Raw genomic sequence first — 16068 nt, forward strand, 5'->3', positions numbered from 1 at the left:
GGAAAAAAGATTGGTTCGTTAAGCTTAAAGATGGTGTACGATAACTTTTAGGTATTGTTCAACTATGGGTAGAAAGATGTATATGACTGTGTATTCTATACCTTTCATATGTCGCTGTAGCGCTAAACTGGAGCCTTCTTCTTGCTTGTGGTGAACGAATGGGTTAGAGGTTGTCGTGGAGCGGTGATGGCTGTTTTTGCTGCTGCAAAGATCAGCGCCAGGTGGACCAAGGGCTGCAGGAGTTGTTGGGCTTGATGGAGGGGGAGCATTAGAGTTCGATGCAATAGGTTGCATGGCCATTTGAAGCTGCTGTATCAGTGTAAGGTGGGCCAAACATTGCTGGAGGAGGAGCTCCAGAGCTTGACGCAACAACTGTCATGACTGTTGAAGGTGCTATAAGAGGTGTGTATCTGCAGTGATGGGGTCGTTGTCAAGCCTGTTTGTCACGACGGTTCCACATCGACACGACAGATCTGAAGGCTCCAAAACACAGCTGGAAAATGAAAGTCTTGGTCAGTTTTTGAATCATCAGAGGTGGGAAAATGGATGGATTGTTGTAGATGAACTGGTGTGTCGATGATCCTAGGAAATTCTCAGCAGTTTTTCCAAACACATGAAAGTTCGTGACATCCTCTCTGTCAGTGATGATGCAGTCTGGTCTGAACTAGAAAAAAAAATTGAAAATTAATTGAATAAGTAACAGATGATGGTAAAATAAAGTGTCTTTTTTTCAAAGGAAGATTTAAAGTAATAAAGCTGATTGCTACGTGGTTACCATGAAAGATATGTCCAGCCAATTGTTAGTCCATTGTTTAATATTGATATTATTCATATAAATATATTTAATTTATTAATAAAAAATTATTCGTATTTAATATTCTTTAAATATTTTATTAATAAATATATTATTTGCTTAATGAATTTAGAATAAAGATCAAGTTCCTGGAACAAAAATACCTTGAAAAGAAAATTATAAGTTGTTATAATTATAAAATTTTTATTGCATCAAAACATTATACCTAAATGGTCCTAGTCAATACTTTATTAAAACTAGACATTAATTATAGCAGTTAAGACTAATACATATTATGTTCTTTTCTATATGAAATAAAACGGCTTTTCTCATAAACTGAGGTATGAGGGATATTTGGAATTAACATGTAGGTTCTTGTCAGATGACATGTACACTAAACCGACCCGCATGAGAATTTCATATGGAGAAATCATTTGTGTCTATGGAATGGCTCACGAAATGGTTGTGTAAGTGATTCTTAAACTTGATATCACTAGATTATCTTATATAGAAAGTGTTATATTTTTTTTATTTTTTTTATTTTTTTTAGTTTAACGTGAGTGTCCGGGCCAGCTTGCGCGCACCTCGACTAATCCCACGGGCCCTGAAATTAACGACCATGTAAGCCTCCAGTGGCCATCATATGAGCAACCACAGGGCTCGAACCTGAGACCACAAAGGGAGCAAACATCTTGGTCCCAAGCTCTTACCACTGGGCCACCACCTAGATGGTTAGAAAGTGTTATATTTTGATCCTGCTACACGTTGTTCTAATTAAGGATAACAAATGAGCATATATTGGGTATAACATGAATTATATGAAGGTATTTAAGTAATCAAGAGATGATTTATCACTTTTGGTGAATTAGAAAAATGGTGTCATCTCTTCTCAAATAATATTGATAGTAAATCCTTGCGTAAGGTGGAATAAGATTTAAAAATAGTTTTAAATCTTATTTAAAGAATCAATGACTATGGTGTCAAGAATAAACGTGATTTGACATAGTAAACACACTCCATGATTGCATGTTGAAACAATTGTTGAAAGTTGAAAAGAACATCTAATTTTCAGGTAATTTTCATACAAATCTTAAACAACCCTAGATCTGTCTAATAGAATTCTTGGAACTCCTGAAAAAAAAATTAAATTTACAGTTTCCATTGTATATATGTGTTTTGGAAATCTCAACAGTGGTATCAGAGCCATTGTTAGACAATTAGATCCTTGGAAAATTATATCATCTCAGATTCTTACCCATATTCAGGAAAAATAATAATCATGTCAGAAAATCCGGTGGAGTTCAGGATTATTGATCAAGTCTATCATGATGCAAAATAAATTATTAGGGAGATCGTATCCTAAGAGAATGTTCTAGTCTATTACATGAGAGGTAAATTTTCTACCTGGTCTAAAAAAGGTTTATAAACTGTCTGATGACCACCTTATGTAAAGACAATATAAGAGTTTACAAGGAATGGTTGGGACACAATGTGACCGTCATTACCAAGTAAATACTCAATTCATAGTTAGATGTTTCACGAATCTGAACCCCTACTAAAAGTTATGAGGCTGACTACTACTCTCCACCTAACTTAAAAATAGGTTTATTCGCAAAATTAAAATACATGAGGGCATTAATTCATACTCGATGTACCTATGTATGAACATGAAGTAAAAATGCATGCTAAAACAGTAAAAATACGAGCTAAAATTAAACAAACCAAAACAAACAAAGAAAATTTATTCCAACTAGACAAGGCATTCCCTAGAGAGGTCGCCATCATGTCGCGGCGTGCGTGGCGTCGAACGACCGGCCTGCCTCGTAAGTGATGGTGAAAAAAGGGTTTGGGGATAATCATTATGATTATAAGCTTAGGATTCGCTGCCTAGTATTATGGTTACAAGAAAACCTATGGTCTGCGAGAGTCCGAGTATGAGATTGGTTATGCAAGGGGAAGACGCATCACCCCTAGTGTACCCTATCTAAGGTAAGCTGCATTGTTGTTTAATTGTTTTAATAGGTCATGTTTCTATCCATTGGTCTTGTCTATGGCTGAAGGTAGATTTCCCTTCATAAGGAAGTCTCTACTTTATTAAATGAAATCCTAACTATTTTAAAGCTCAAATTTTAGCATTGCATTTATTTTCTAAATATAACTAATTTCTAACATTTTAGACATAATAATTGTTATGTTTTTTTATTTTTATTTTGGTTAAGCCCTAATGGATAATAATAAATTGGTTACGATATTTATTTTTTTATTTTTAAAACATGATAAAAATGCGATTTTATCTTTTTTTTTAAGAATAAAAATGAAATTTTTTTAGGATTTAGCCGTATGCATGAAAACAAAAATATTTTTTTGTTTTTTGGAAAGAAATTAATTTGAATTTTTTTGAATTTTTGAATTCTTTTTAAAAAAGTTACGTAGAAAACTGAGTATTTTTAATATTGGGTTTGTATCTTATAGTGTAAGTCTACAACCCAATATTATGTAAAATTATAGAAAAAACATGTGGAGGACCCATAAATATTTTAGTTATGACCTTTGAAAAATTTGAAGTTTTTTTTTTTAATTTTTTATATTATTAAATATATTGGGCTGTATCCGACCTAGCCATCTGGGTTGGGCTGGAACGGGTCTAGCTCGACTCAGTCGGGTTGGGCTAACTTTTGGCCTAACAGACCACTCGCTCTCTCTCTCTCTCTCTAAGTTGAACCTGGTCTAGCCATCTGGGCTGGGCTGAAACGGGTTTAGCCCGGCTCACATGGTCGCTAGCCTAGCCCAGTTTCCATGTGAATTAATTATGTTGCATGCAGAATATCATTCTGCATGCAACAACCATGATTTTGCGGGGAAGAGGAGAAGGTTACCTGGTGCAGGGGGTAGTATGGATGGTGGTCTGGTTGGTGGTAGGGGTGAGCAAAAAAACTGAAAAACCGAGAAAACCGGAAAAAAACCTGAAAAAACCGAACCGCGAAAAAAAACGGATTAAACCGATTAGAATTTTGAAAAAACCGACCGGTGGTTCAGTTTCGGTTTTATAAGCCTGAAACCAAAAAAACCAAACCGAACTGAACCGAACCCAAACAAAAAAAACCGGAAAAAAACGAGCCAAACCGGTTTGAACCAGTTTTTTCTCTAAAAAACCGAACCGAGCCAAAACCGGTCGGTTTGAACCGGTTTCAGTTGTTTTTTTAATTTCGGTTTGGTTTCTTTTTTAAAAAAAACCAAACCGAACCGAAAATGATCACCCCTAGCTGATGGCGCACGGTATGGTTGTTGGTTGGAAAGAGAGTTTGATAGAGAAACTTGCGCAAAGAGGAAGAAGCTTGTGGTGGTTGTTCCTGTCATTAATGAGGAAATAGGGTTACAAGGATGATGGGCCACTGACAGTCACGATGTAGGTGAGGTGAGGGTGGTGGCTAAAGATGTTGAAGTCACGACGGCAGAGAAGAAGAAGAGTGATAATGTCAAATAAAAGAAACTGGGAAGGGGTAGGTTTTTTTGTCAACTTTGGACCCAAATTTCTTCTCCCTCAATGCATGGAATCCACCCCTATTTATAGGGGGTGGAAGGGGAATATTTTTGTCTTTATTGAGAACAAATCTTGGCCCTCGATACAAATCTTGGCCTTTGATTCAGCCCGAAAAGATCTCAACTGTTAGCTCAAAGTGGCCATCATAAACTATCAAATTTTGGCAATTAAAGGCTGCTTGAGTTAGCCTTTTTAGGCCAGTGCCACGATTGTTGTGGTGTCAATCAGCCGAAACGAACCATACTGGGGTATGGTCAAATATTAGGCTATTATAGTGGTATGTTTTGTCAAGTTTGGTGATGAGATGAAGCATTAAATGTCATTGAAAAGTAGTCATCTAAGTAGCTTTTCTAACAAAAGAAGAAGAAGATGATAAATAGTAACCAGACGATGCGTTGTGTGGTTTTTCTTTTTACTGTTTGGACAAAACATGCTGTTTCATTTAAATGAAACAACATTATTTTGGATTTTAAGATTTTAATTTAGGAATTTAGTCAAAGTTCAATTTAGTCCTTCGACTTTTGATTCCTTTAATTACACCCCTAATTGACCTCAAACTTTTGATTTAATGCAATTTTTCCCAGTCAAATTTCAACATCAGCCCCGAATTTCAGCGTCTTTTTCATTATGGTCCTTGGTTTTGGATTTATGCAAATTGACTCTCAATTGACCATTAAACTTTCAAATCTCTTCAATTTCACCCCTGATTTCGATTAATTTAGTCCTCAAAGTTCCACGCCTCTTTCAAAAAGATTCTTAGCTGTAAATTTCTTCAATTTAGCCCCTAATTGACCATAAACTTCTAATTTTCTTGCAAATTTACCCCTGATTTCAACCAATTAACTTTGTAAAAATTAAGTTTGGTCCTTTAAAATTTCAATCTTCTCAATTAAGCCCAAATTGGGTTACCAAACTTAATTTTTCACCAATTAAGTCCCTAATAAAATTAATTTGATCTATTTAAAGTATAATTAAGTTCTTGCACTTAATTAAATCCTTTAATTTGACCCAAATTAATTCTTAAACATAATTAAACTCTTAATTTGAGTCATGATTAAATCAAATTGGCATATTAAAAACCTAATTAAGTCCCTAGACTTAATTTTTATTCAAATTCGTCCAATAATCATTTAATTTGACCTTAAATCTATATTGTCTCTCCAGTCTTGGGTACAACGTGGTATAATTATGCTCCAAATTTATCCAAAATTAATTTCAACTCAATTTTTCTGTACGTACTTGAGATCTTATTCGGCCAGTTTTTGCCACATCACCTGTCCTCATGCTATTATTATTATTATTATTATTTTAAAAAAAGAACAAAAGTAAATTGTGGAGAATAACCTAAAAATAAGTTATGACACAAATATATATATATATATATATATATATATCTTACACTTTTTGCTAGAATGAAATATTAATTTAAGATTAAAACTCATGAGTAAAACTCTCTCACATACACTTTATGATGCCCTAAAGATTTATTTGCATGATAAGTTATAACTATTTGATGAATTTTTATATGTTTTATTTTTTTTTTATCAAAATAATTATTTATTCGATCAAATAAGTATTTGTTATTATGATTATTTGTATTATCTGTGATATAACATATGATTTTGTTATTCTTTCCATGAATTAGGATCAATAAAAATTGATATTGTCTCATGATTTGTAACATAATAATTATTACAATTTCCTACTGAACAATGAATTCTCTAATTCAAGTATGAATAGTTTATGAGAATATCTCTTGACTTTAAAATAAAACAAATAAATTCCAAAAAAGAAAAGAAAAGAAAAGAGAAGAAAAGAAAAGAACTACCCACCCATGTATCTCCCGATGAAACAAAAAAGAAAAGCATTTTGGTATGGATCCCACGGTCAAAAGCGGCAAAACAAAGAAACTGCCACACAAAAGAGTGAGTGATAAACAAGTTCACAAAAGAGGAATCATCAGCAGAAAATGCGGCGGAAAGGGCGGAGAAAGATGGTGGCAGTATTAGCAAACGGTGGTTAGCATTCAATCGTCATCGGAAACCAACAAAAAAAAAAAAAGGATTGAAACAGTCAAAACAACACCACTGCAATTTATTTATTTGAAGAGGGTGTTTAAAATTGATTTTCAATATTTTTTTTAATTTGATTTTTTTTAATATTTTTAATATTTTTTTGATACATTAATATGAAAAATAATATATTTTTAAATAAAAAATATTTTTAAAAATAATTATCATCGTATTTTCAAATACCCGAACGGCTGGTACAGCAGTACTCCACAGACTATCCAGTCCTCCACGTAACCGCCCACTGTTTGGTTGAAACGTGTCCTTTACAGTTTAGCCCATCTTCCCTGAAATCTGTGTGGTCACAGAAGATTATTAGGGTGGAACATACTTTATTGGCCCCTATAAGTTTCAGTAATGTTTTACTTCAGTCCCTATAGATTAAAGTTTTCTTGTATGAAATATATAGTTTTCTAGTAGAAGTTTTAATTTAATGTGGACAATGTCCCATGAACAAAGGAAAATTATTTTATAAAATGTCAATCTCTCTCTTAGGAAATCACAATTTTATAATATAGATTTAGTGAGCGTTTGGAAACGCGGTTGTACCCGCGTTTCCAAAAAAAATAATTTTTTTTTGCTAAAAACTATTTTTTTTTATTTTTTGGATTGTTTTGATGCGCTGATCTAAAAAATAATTTTTAAAAAATAAAAAATATTATTTTGATGTATTTCAGCACGAAAAACACTTTGAAAAGCAACCACAATCATACTCCCAAACAGGCTATTATTCACGTGTCCATGAGTCGAGTAATCAAAAATTTTATTTTAAGACTTCATATATACATGTGAGAGTATTAACAAAAACTTTGAAAAACCAAAATGTACTTAATTTTATTGCTAGTTTAATAAAAGAAGGAAAAGAAAACACTTCGTCAATGTAGTTTATGTCAATAGAGAAGGAAATTGTGTGGTGGAGATTTTGCAAAGCAAGGTTTAGAGCATGTTTGATATTGTAGTAATGGTTGTTTTTTAAAGTGTTTTTTACTTGGAAATGTATCGAAATATTTTTTTTTATATTAGTACATCAAAACGATCTAAAATCATCAAAAAAAATAATTTGAATTTAATTTTTTTAAAAATATTCTGAAACACAAAAACAAACATACTCTAAATTAAAAAAAAAAAAAAAAAACTCTTAGCTTGGATGCAATTATGTTAGTCTTTCTTTGCTGAACTTTTAGGGTCAGTATCTTGTTGGCTCTATTACTTTTCAATAAAGTTCGTTTTATTTCTTAAAAAAAAAAAAAGAAGCCACATTCAAACTCTTAACCTATATGAATCAAAGTGGAGCAATGCAGAATCTAAAGGGACTAGAATATAGTTTACCAAAGGTCATTGTCAGTCGCACGTGTGGTGGCTCCAGAGAATCATCGTTTTCTGTTGATATATATATGGGTTGTTTTTTGTTTTTAAAAATATTTTTAATTTAATTTTTTTATTTTAAATTAATATTTTTTTAGTGTCTTTAGATCATTTTGATATGATGATATCAAAAATAATTTTTTTTTAAAAAATTATTTTAATATATTCTTAAATAAAAAAAATTTTAAAAAATAACCATAATCACAATTCTAAACACTTATATATATATATATATATATATATATATATATATATATATATAAAACAACAACAACAGGTGTGGAGACCCTTGTATTGTACACGCCGAGACACACAAGACCACCTCCTTTCTTTATCCTGTCACTTCTGTCTCTCTATCTTCCTATCTCTATCTCTCAAAGCCGTTATCTTTGGTTTTTCCTTGCTCTTCTATCTTTGATTTTAATCTCCACTCAATTTTATTTATACCCTTTGGATCTCAGCCCTGTATACACTTGTTCAAGGTTTTTGTTTTCAAGATCAATCAATAGTATGTCAATTGTTGTTTTCAATTTTTATTCAAAAATACTGGGACACAAAGAAAACTTTCATGAATTGTTTACGTTTTTGGTTAAGATTTCAATTTTTATTCGCACCTTTTTGAAACCTGGTTCTGTAAAGAAATGTTAGAGGTTCTTGCCTCCAGAATCCTATCTGAATTGTATCTTTCCATACCCTTTTGAAACCCAATCCTGTAAAGAGATGTCTACGACTTTTGCTTCAAGGATTCCATGTGAATCCTGTTAAAATGTTCACTCCAAATAAAAGAAGTATATTTTGTTTTTTTGTAAAAAGCTTCAGAGCTAATAAAATTCTCTGCTGTTTCAAAGAAAAATAGAATTCTGAAGATTTGAAGCGCTGAAAACCAAGAAAATAGGCTGTGGATTTATGAGGAGAGGTGATGGATATATATATATATATATATATATATATATATATATATATATATATATATATATATATAAGAGAGAGAGAGAGGGAGAGAGAGAGAGAGAGAGAGAGAGAAGGGTTGGGTGCATAATTTTCTTGGAAGAAGAGAAGAAACTAAGGTCGTTGCATGCTTTTCCACGGCTTTCTTGAACTTGGCACTCAAGAGACATGAGAGTAAAGGGCTAGGCTTTCTTTTCTATTCCTTTCGTTCTTTGAAATTTTCCTGTTCAAAGAATCCATACATATCAGTCTCTTTAGTACAAAGCTCAAGAAAGCCGTGGGAAAATATGAAAGGATTTTGTGGTGTAATCTTATCCCTATCTGCCAAAACTTTGGCCTCGTTCACAAGGTAATATGCTTAGATTTCTTACCAGATTTCCTTATGAATTTTACTCATGAAATCAAGAATTTAACTTGTTGAGATGTTTTTGATTACAAGCACAACTGATCACCTGGTATGGTTGAACCAGATCTGAGCTTCAACTTTTTCTCTCTCTCTTTATTTTGTTATAGCCGATTTAATTCATCAAACAATTAAATCCAGGAAAAATAGAACACAGCTCTTTGAAGGTATGGAGTTCTCTTATCTTCCATTTTCTCTGCCTTTTTTCGAGCAAATAATTCCCTTAATCCGCTTTATAATTTTCTGCATCCTATATATATATACAGACATGCTCAAATGCGAAAGTTAGAACAATCATATCCAGCAAAACTCATCGATCTTCTTTTCTTTTTAGGTGGATAAAAAGAGTAAAACATAAAGAAAGTGTGGTTCCTCTTTATGGTTTTCCTATACATCAATGGGTAACTTGTCAGATTTTGTAGGCAATTTTTTGTGACATGAAAGGCTAAGCAAGTTGATTCCCAATTTAATCAAAAGTCTTTCAACTACTTGTCTATAAGCAGGTGAAAGCCCCATCATCTACTTTGCATGGGGAAGACTCTTCAAATTAATTTTATATATATAAACGAGTTTTTTTTCTCTCTTAGAGAAGATGGCATGTACAGACTGCAGAGTTCTAAAAATAATCTGCGAGCAAAATGGAGGTCGAGATTGAATAAGTATGAACGCCAAAATTGTGATGTCTCCGTTAGTTAAAATGACACGTTCAGATGAATGATTCTAACTGGCTCGGTTTTTATATATATAAACGAGTTTTGGCTCGGTTTTTTTTTTGTTTTTTTCGGTTTGGGTTCAGTTCGGTTTGGTTTTTTTGGTTTCAGGTTTATAAAACCGAAACTGAACCTAACTGGTCGGTTTTTTCAAAATTTTAATCGATTTTTTTTCACGATTCGGTTTTTTCGATTATTTTTTTTCCGGTTTTCTCGGTTTAATTGATTTTTTGGTTTTTTTCTCACCCCTAATTCTATTAAGAATAATTGTAATTTTAATGTGATGAAATTATTAATAAATTAAACACAATAATTTTGGTTTACCTGAATATTCGGTCATGTACTTATCCATCTTTATATTTAGAAACCTGTACTTTTATTGATTGGTTTCTTTCATTCTTTATTTTGTTCTTCAAATGCATTCGGTGAGGTTGTGTTTGGTTAAAAATTCAAGATGAGAGAGAAGAAACGGAAAATACATGTATTTTCTTTTTTAAAAAAATGACAAATATATAAAATAAACATGTCTCTATCATGATATTAATGTGAATTTTTGTGCTTATAAAACCAGAATAGAAGGAGAAATGTCTCCACTATCATCATATTTTTTTATCCCAAAGCTCTAACCAAATACTATTTTAATGTCTCAGAACATAAATGACATATACAGATGAAACATTAATATGTTTGATTGAATAAATAAAGACATTAAATAAATTTGACAGTAATAATCAAACGCTACCTAAAAATTCCTCCATCATAACATCGTTAGTTAATATGCCTACATAACACCTTTATGTTAGGGTATCAAATTGAATGCTTGATAATTAATGTTCTTTTATGAAACCTGTTATATTCTAATTTTAAAATTAAATGTTTGAAAGAAAGTAATTGAACAAGCATAATTAGTTAAAATAAATTAATTTTCTTGTGTTTATTTTCACAATTTTTTAATTACATCACTTCAAAAATGGAAGAGTTATTCTTATAGAAATGTGCCATATAGGCGTATGAACTAATTGTTATGATGAAATGGGTCTTTACAAAATAAAATAACAATTAAGCGGGCTCAATTAATATAAAAAAAAGTAGACTTTAATCAATAATAATTTGAAGGGTATATGGTGGGACACCAAACTCGTGGCATAGATTACGCATATTTATAGATAGAATCAACAGAGAATAGCTCAACTTGTTACTCTTCAGTTGAGAGATTAGACACATTAACAAATAAGTTAGTTGGTACAACAACACTACATCAACAATCCAAAAAGGTCCATCACGATCAAATTTGACGATTTGAATTACTCATCTTTTAAGCATCTTGGTCAATAAATTACTCTACATTTTGATTTGTTGAATTTTACTTTTCTAGTTTTGCACTTGTCATTTGAAATTGTCATTAATATTATTTTTGTGCCTTAAAAATACAAAACAAGATATATATATATATATATATATATATATATACCACTTTGCATTTCTATCTAATATTTTTACTTATCAATCTTACAATTAGCATTTGGTCCTCTGTATTCATTGCAAAGCTTGTAAAAAATAGTAGAAAGTTGTGACTATTATTTGATTAATCGTTTACACTTAAAACATCTGCAAGTGTATCCTTATAACTTTTCAGGTGTATTTTGATAGTAATTAATATCCACGTTGAAAAGAAAATGAATGGAATTAGTTTTATTTTTATATTATGATTTCACTTGGAAGAATTGTTTGTGATCTCAATTTCATCTCTAAGTTAGTATTGAATGTATTTGTATCACAATCATCTCTAATATCCAGCCCAATGTCTACAATTACCATGGATTCAATTCTTATGGGTATCCTTAGGGCCTTTTAAGTAGAAACATATCTTATGCAAACCTAGATGAACAACTTGTCTTATAGAGTTAAACCCTTAGAGATTTTCCAAACAAGTCATCTTAAGACTAGTAGAATTTACAATAATGACCACTATACGCACGTTCACCATGAACACCACCAATATAATTACCATTTAGGTTACTTTAACTATGATAACCTTAATGAGTGAGTCATGAGATCTAATAAAATAAAGGCCCTTACTTTTTGACAATCAATATGACCCTTGGATTTTGGATTTCTAATAGGTGAATTCATGACATGGATCATTTTTTTTAATTGGTTTAGCTTGTATGATAATAAAAGAGTTAAATTTGTTGAGATGATGTTCATTGGTATAGTTCAATTTTACTGGGAAAGTATTGAGGATTGTTTGGAGAGAAGAGGTAAACCTCTTATCATTGATTAGACTAAAATAAAACAAAAATTACAAGAGAAGTACATACTTTAATCTTACAATAATAAACTTTTAGACCAATATAACAATCTCAAGAAATGGAATAAGTCTGGTAGTGAATACATAGCATCATTTGATGAGTATAAGGAGGAACGTGTTATTAGAGAGAACGAGACCACGACTTTAAGTAGGTTTTGTACATGCTTGAATCATGATCTTAAAAGATAGGTTGTACTCCAATGCCTTTCCACTTTTGACCAAGCCTAAATTATAGTGCAAGATTATAAGTTGGTTATAAAAAGTCAATGGACAAAATATCAGGACACTCATAGTACCCCTAAAAGGTCTTAATTTAGGAATAAAAACTCTTTGTTAGGTGTTCTACCCCTATAGACCTAATTCTAGTAGTGCCCAACTTTATAGAGAAGATAAAAGGAAATGAATTGTCAATCAAGTGTATAAGATGAGTTTAAAGATTCAATGTACTAAATGTCAAGGTTTTGAGCATATCTTTGTCAACTGTACAACTAAACCCTTAGTCATCTAAGAACATAAAGATATAGGTAAAGAGAAATATTATAGTTCTCAAGTATATGAGCTTAATCTTGAGGACTTTGTGATGAGTCTATTGAGTCTACTCTAGTTGTAGAAAATTTTTTAGGAAACTCTTTAGTGAAACTGCCTGAAGAAGTAAATGTAATGTTAGAAGAGTCTCATTATATTAATCCTCCTAAACTATATGATTCCTTACTTTCTATACTTGATGTTTAACACGTCATAGGTTTTGAACATGTTAAGCTCTCCGATACCTTACCCATTACACGCGATGAGAAAGATGAAGTTGATTCTTATTTACTAGGTTGTGTCCAAACCATATCTACTTAGATTTTGACTAGTGTTTGTTCCATTCATATCCCCGGTCATTTAGTGTTTATAGTTACAAACCTAAGAAGTCTTTAAATCTCTTTTCCATGTCTTCTCATGCTAAGATGTCTGGTTCATCTAAGATTTTTGTATGTAGAGTTCATAATTTTCATGTTAAAATCATAAAACAAATTCAAGCAAGTAATGAAAAATTCAAATTTCAAGTTGATTTATATAAGTATTATGATGTATTTAATGACAGATTATTTCATGATACAGATTATACCTAAATGGTGTCTTCAAAAACCAATAAAAAATTTACAAAGAAGTAATGCTAAACCCTTTAAAGTATTGCAAATGATTGAATCAAATAGTTATGTCATTAAATTTCCATCAAACTTTAATATTAGCTCTACTTTTAACATGAAGGACATGCTTATAAATAAAATACAAAAACATATCTTTAATGATCCTTATGAAATCCCTACCTCTTTATCCTTATAATTGGCATTGAACATATTAATAGTATTTTGGATACACAAGTTGTTCTTACCAAAGATTATGAAGTTTAGTGAATCGTAGTTTGTGGGCACATCAGTCAGATCCTAACTCTACTTGGATTATCATATTGACATCACAACAACTTAATCCTAATCTTTAGAAGCATTATCAAAGCAGCCTTGACACTACTAGAAAATCGATAAATACAAACGGATATACCGAGGGAATATTTTCGTTGGTAAACTTCTAAGGGATTTTACCGACGGAAATATTCCCTCGGTATATACCGAGGGAATTACCATGGGAAACAAAATTAAAACAAAGCAAAAAAAAATGATGACGTGCCATTTTTACCAACGGAATTACCGACGGAATAAAATCCGTCAGTAAATTCATCGGTAAACTGTGAACACTGTTCCTCATATCAATTACAAAGGGAATCACCGACGGAATTTTCCGTCGGTATTTTCCAAAGAGCTCCAGAACTGTTCACCTTCCAATTGCACTGTTAAGTGTTGTTCTTTACGGACAAAATCACCGACGGATTGAAAAGTCGTCGGTGTTATTTAGCGGTTTTCTGAAAAAAAATCAATTAATTTAAAATTTTCATTTAAATATTACAGACGGAATCACCGACGGATTGAAAAATCATCGGTAATTGTTGGCGGTTTCTGAAAACTTTTAACGAAATTGAAATTAAATATTATCGATGGATTTACAGACGGAATAATTAAAAAATATTAATATTCAATTATCCGTCGGTAAATCCATCGTTAACGCGCCCCAATAAAAAGCCTGAATCCCCTTATTTCACAAGAGACAGACTCATTGCTTATTATTATTCTTCTTCTTCTTCACAATATGTAAAAAACATCAATATCTATTTCTTTCTCTTCTTTTCTCTCCTCATCTCCTTCTCTTTTCCTCCATGCTCGGGTATGTCTTCTTCTTCTTTCTTCTTTTATCCTCTTAGTTTTTTTTTAATTAATATGCTTTACGAAATTTTCTCTCTCTCCTTAGCTTCACTTGCAACTACATTAAGGTAAGATTTTTCTTTTTTCTTCTTTTTTCATGATTTTTTTCACTATATTTGTTTTTTTTATTTTTAATTGTTTTTGTTCTTAATAATTGTATAAATGTTGTTGTGAGATTTTTTTTTTCATATGAGATCAATTTTTAGTTAATTTATTTATAGGATTTTTAAATTTTTAGCAATTGCAACTTCATTTTTTTCATATGAATTTTGTTAGTTGAATTTATTTTTTCGTTTTATTTATTTGTTGCAAATTTGTTTGAGTTGATTTTCTTATTCTTTTTTCCAAGCATTTTGAGTATATATTATAGAGTGTTGATTTATGTTAATTTCATTATTTTATAATTTTATAAAATAATTTTTTAAAAAATGTTTTTAAATAATTACCGACGGAATTTCCGTCGGTAATAGAAAAATATTATTACCGACCCGTCTGTTCCATCAGTAAATCCGTCGGTAATAATATTTTTTTTATCACCAACAGATTTACCGACGGACAAAAAATTACCGATGAAAGATTCACCAACGAAGCATTTCCGTCGGTGATTTCGTTAGTAAATTAATTACCGACGAAATATGTGTCTTACGCCGACGAAAAAATTTCGTCGGTAAAACTATTAAATGTTGTAGTGTGAACTACACTCGATGAGGTCAAGTTCTTCAACCCCGAGAGAGTTGGTGGGGATATTAGATTAGTGGCATAAATTATGCATGTGTATGGACGAATATGACGGAAGATCGCTCAACTTGTTACTCTTTAGTTGAGAGATAGAACATATCCAAGCCCAAGTTATTGAATTTTATTTAGTTTTATTATTGAACTTTAAATTATTATTTTGTATTGGATTTTTATTAGTTATTGGGTTTTGAGGTTCAAATTTAATTCTGATTATGATTTTACTATTTAAACTTTTTTTTTACAATATAGTCAGTTTTTATGATGAATTATTAAAATTTATAGACTTCTCCTCCTCTCTTTCTCCTCTCTTCTTTAGCTATTTTTTTTTCTCTTTTATTGACTTCTTCTTCTTAGCTTCTTCTTTTTTCTTACCTTTTCTTTTTAATCTTTTTTTCCCGTAATAGTATAGAGACCAAATATGAACAAAATTCTTTGAAGAAATATGAAATTGATTTTTTGTTATTAACAAGATAGGTGGTCTGCACTACATAGAACAAGAAATTACTATTGGATATATGCCAAATTTTGTATTGGATATATGCCAAAATTTTTTTCTAACATAAAAAAAATACTGAACAAGAAATGAAAGGGAAAACTAGAATAGAACAAAATTACTATATAAATATATTCGGGAATAAGGAAAGGAAAATACTGAATATGACTCTGAAACTATAAGTTGATTTTAAAAGACTTTTGGGTATATCATGAGATGAAATGAGGAAAATGTTAATCGTGATATTTCCTTGGATTAGGAGGAGTTTCAAGAGCAGCATCCTCGACAGCTGGAGGAGCACGCTTAATTGGAAATTCAGGTAGGTGCTATTGCACCTTTATTTTTTAATTCAGTATCTAAATTCTTACAATGTTATTTATATGTTTTAATGTTGATT

At 31.2% G+C, this 16068-nt stretch overlaps 1 long non-coding RNA gene across 1 annotated transcript; it reads left to right on the top strand.

Annotated features, from left to right (window-relative positions):
* Positions 1-8717: 8717 nt before the first annotated feature.
* LOC112328210 (uncharacterized) lies at positions 8718-9702 on the top strand. Its single transcript, XR_002982904.2, has 2 exons — positions 8718-9065; positions 9230-9702. It is a non-coding gene; the product is annotated as an uncharacterized LOC112328210 (long non-coding RNA).
* The last annotated feature ends 6366 nt before the right edge of the window (positions 9703-16068 follow it).

The sequence above is a fragment of the Populus trichocarpa genome, chromosome 7 (genome assembly GCF_000002775.5).
Source record: "Populus trichocarpa isolate Nisqually-1 chromosome 7, P.trichocarpa_v4.1, whole genome shotgun sequence".
Classification (NCBI taxonomy): domain Eukaryota; kingdom Viridiplantae; phylum Streptophyta; class Magnoliopsida; order Malpighiales; family Salicaceae; genus Populus; species Populus trichocarpa.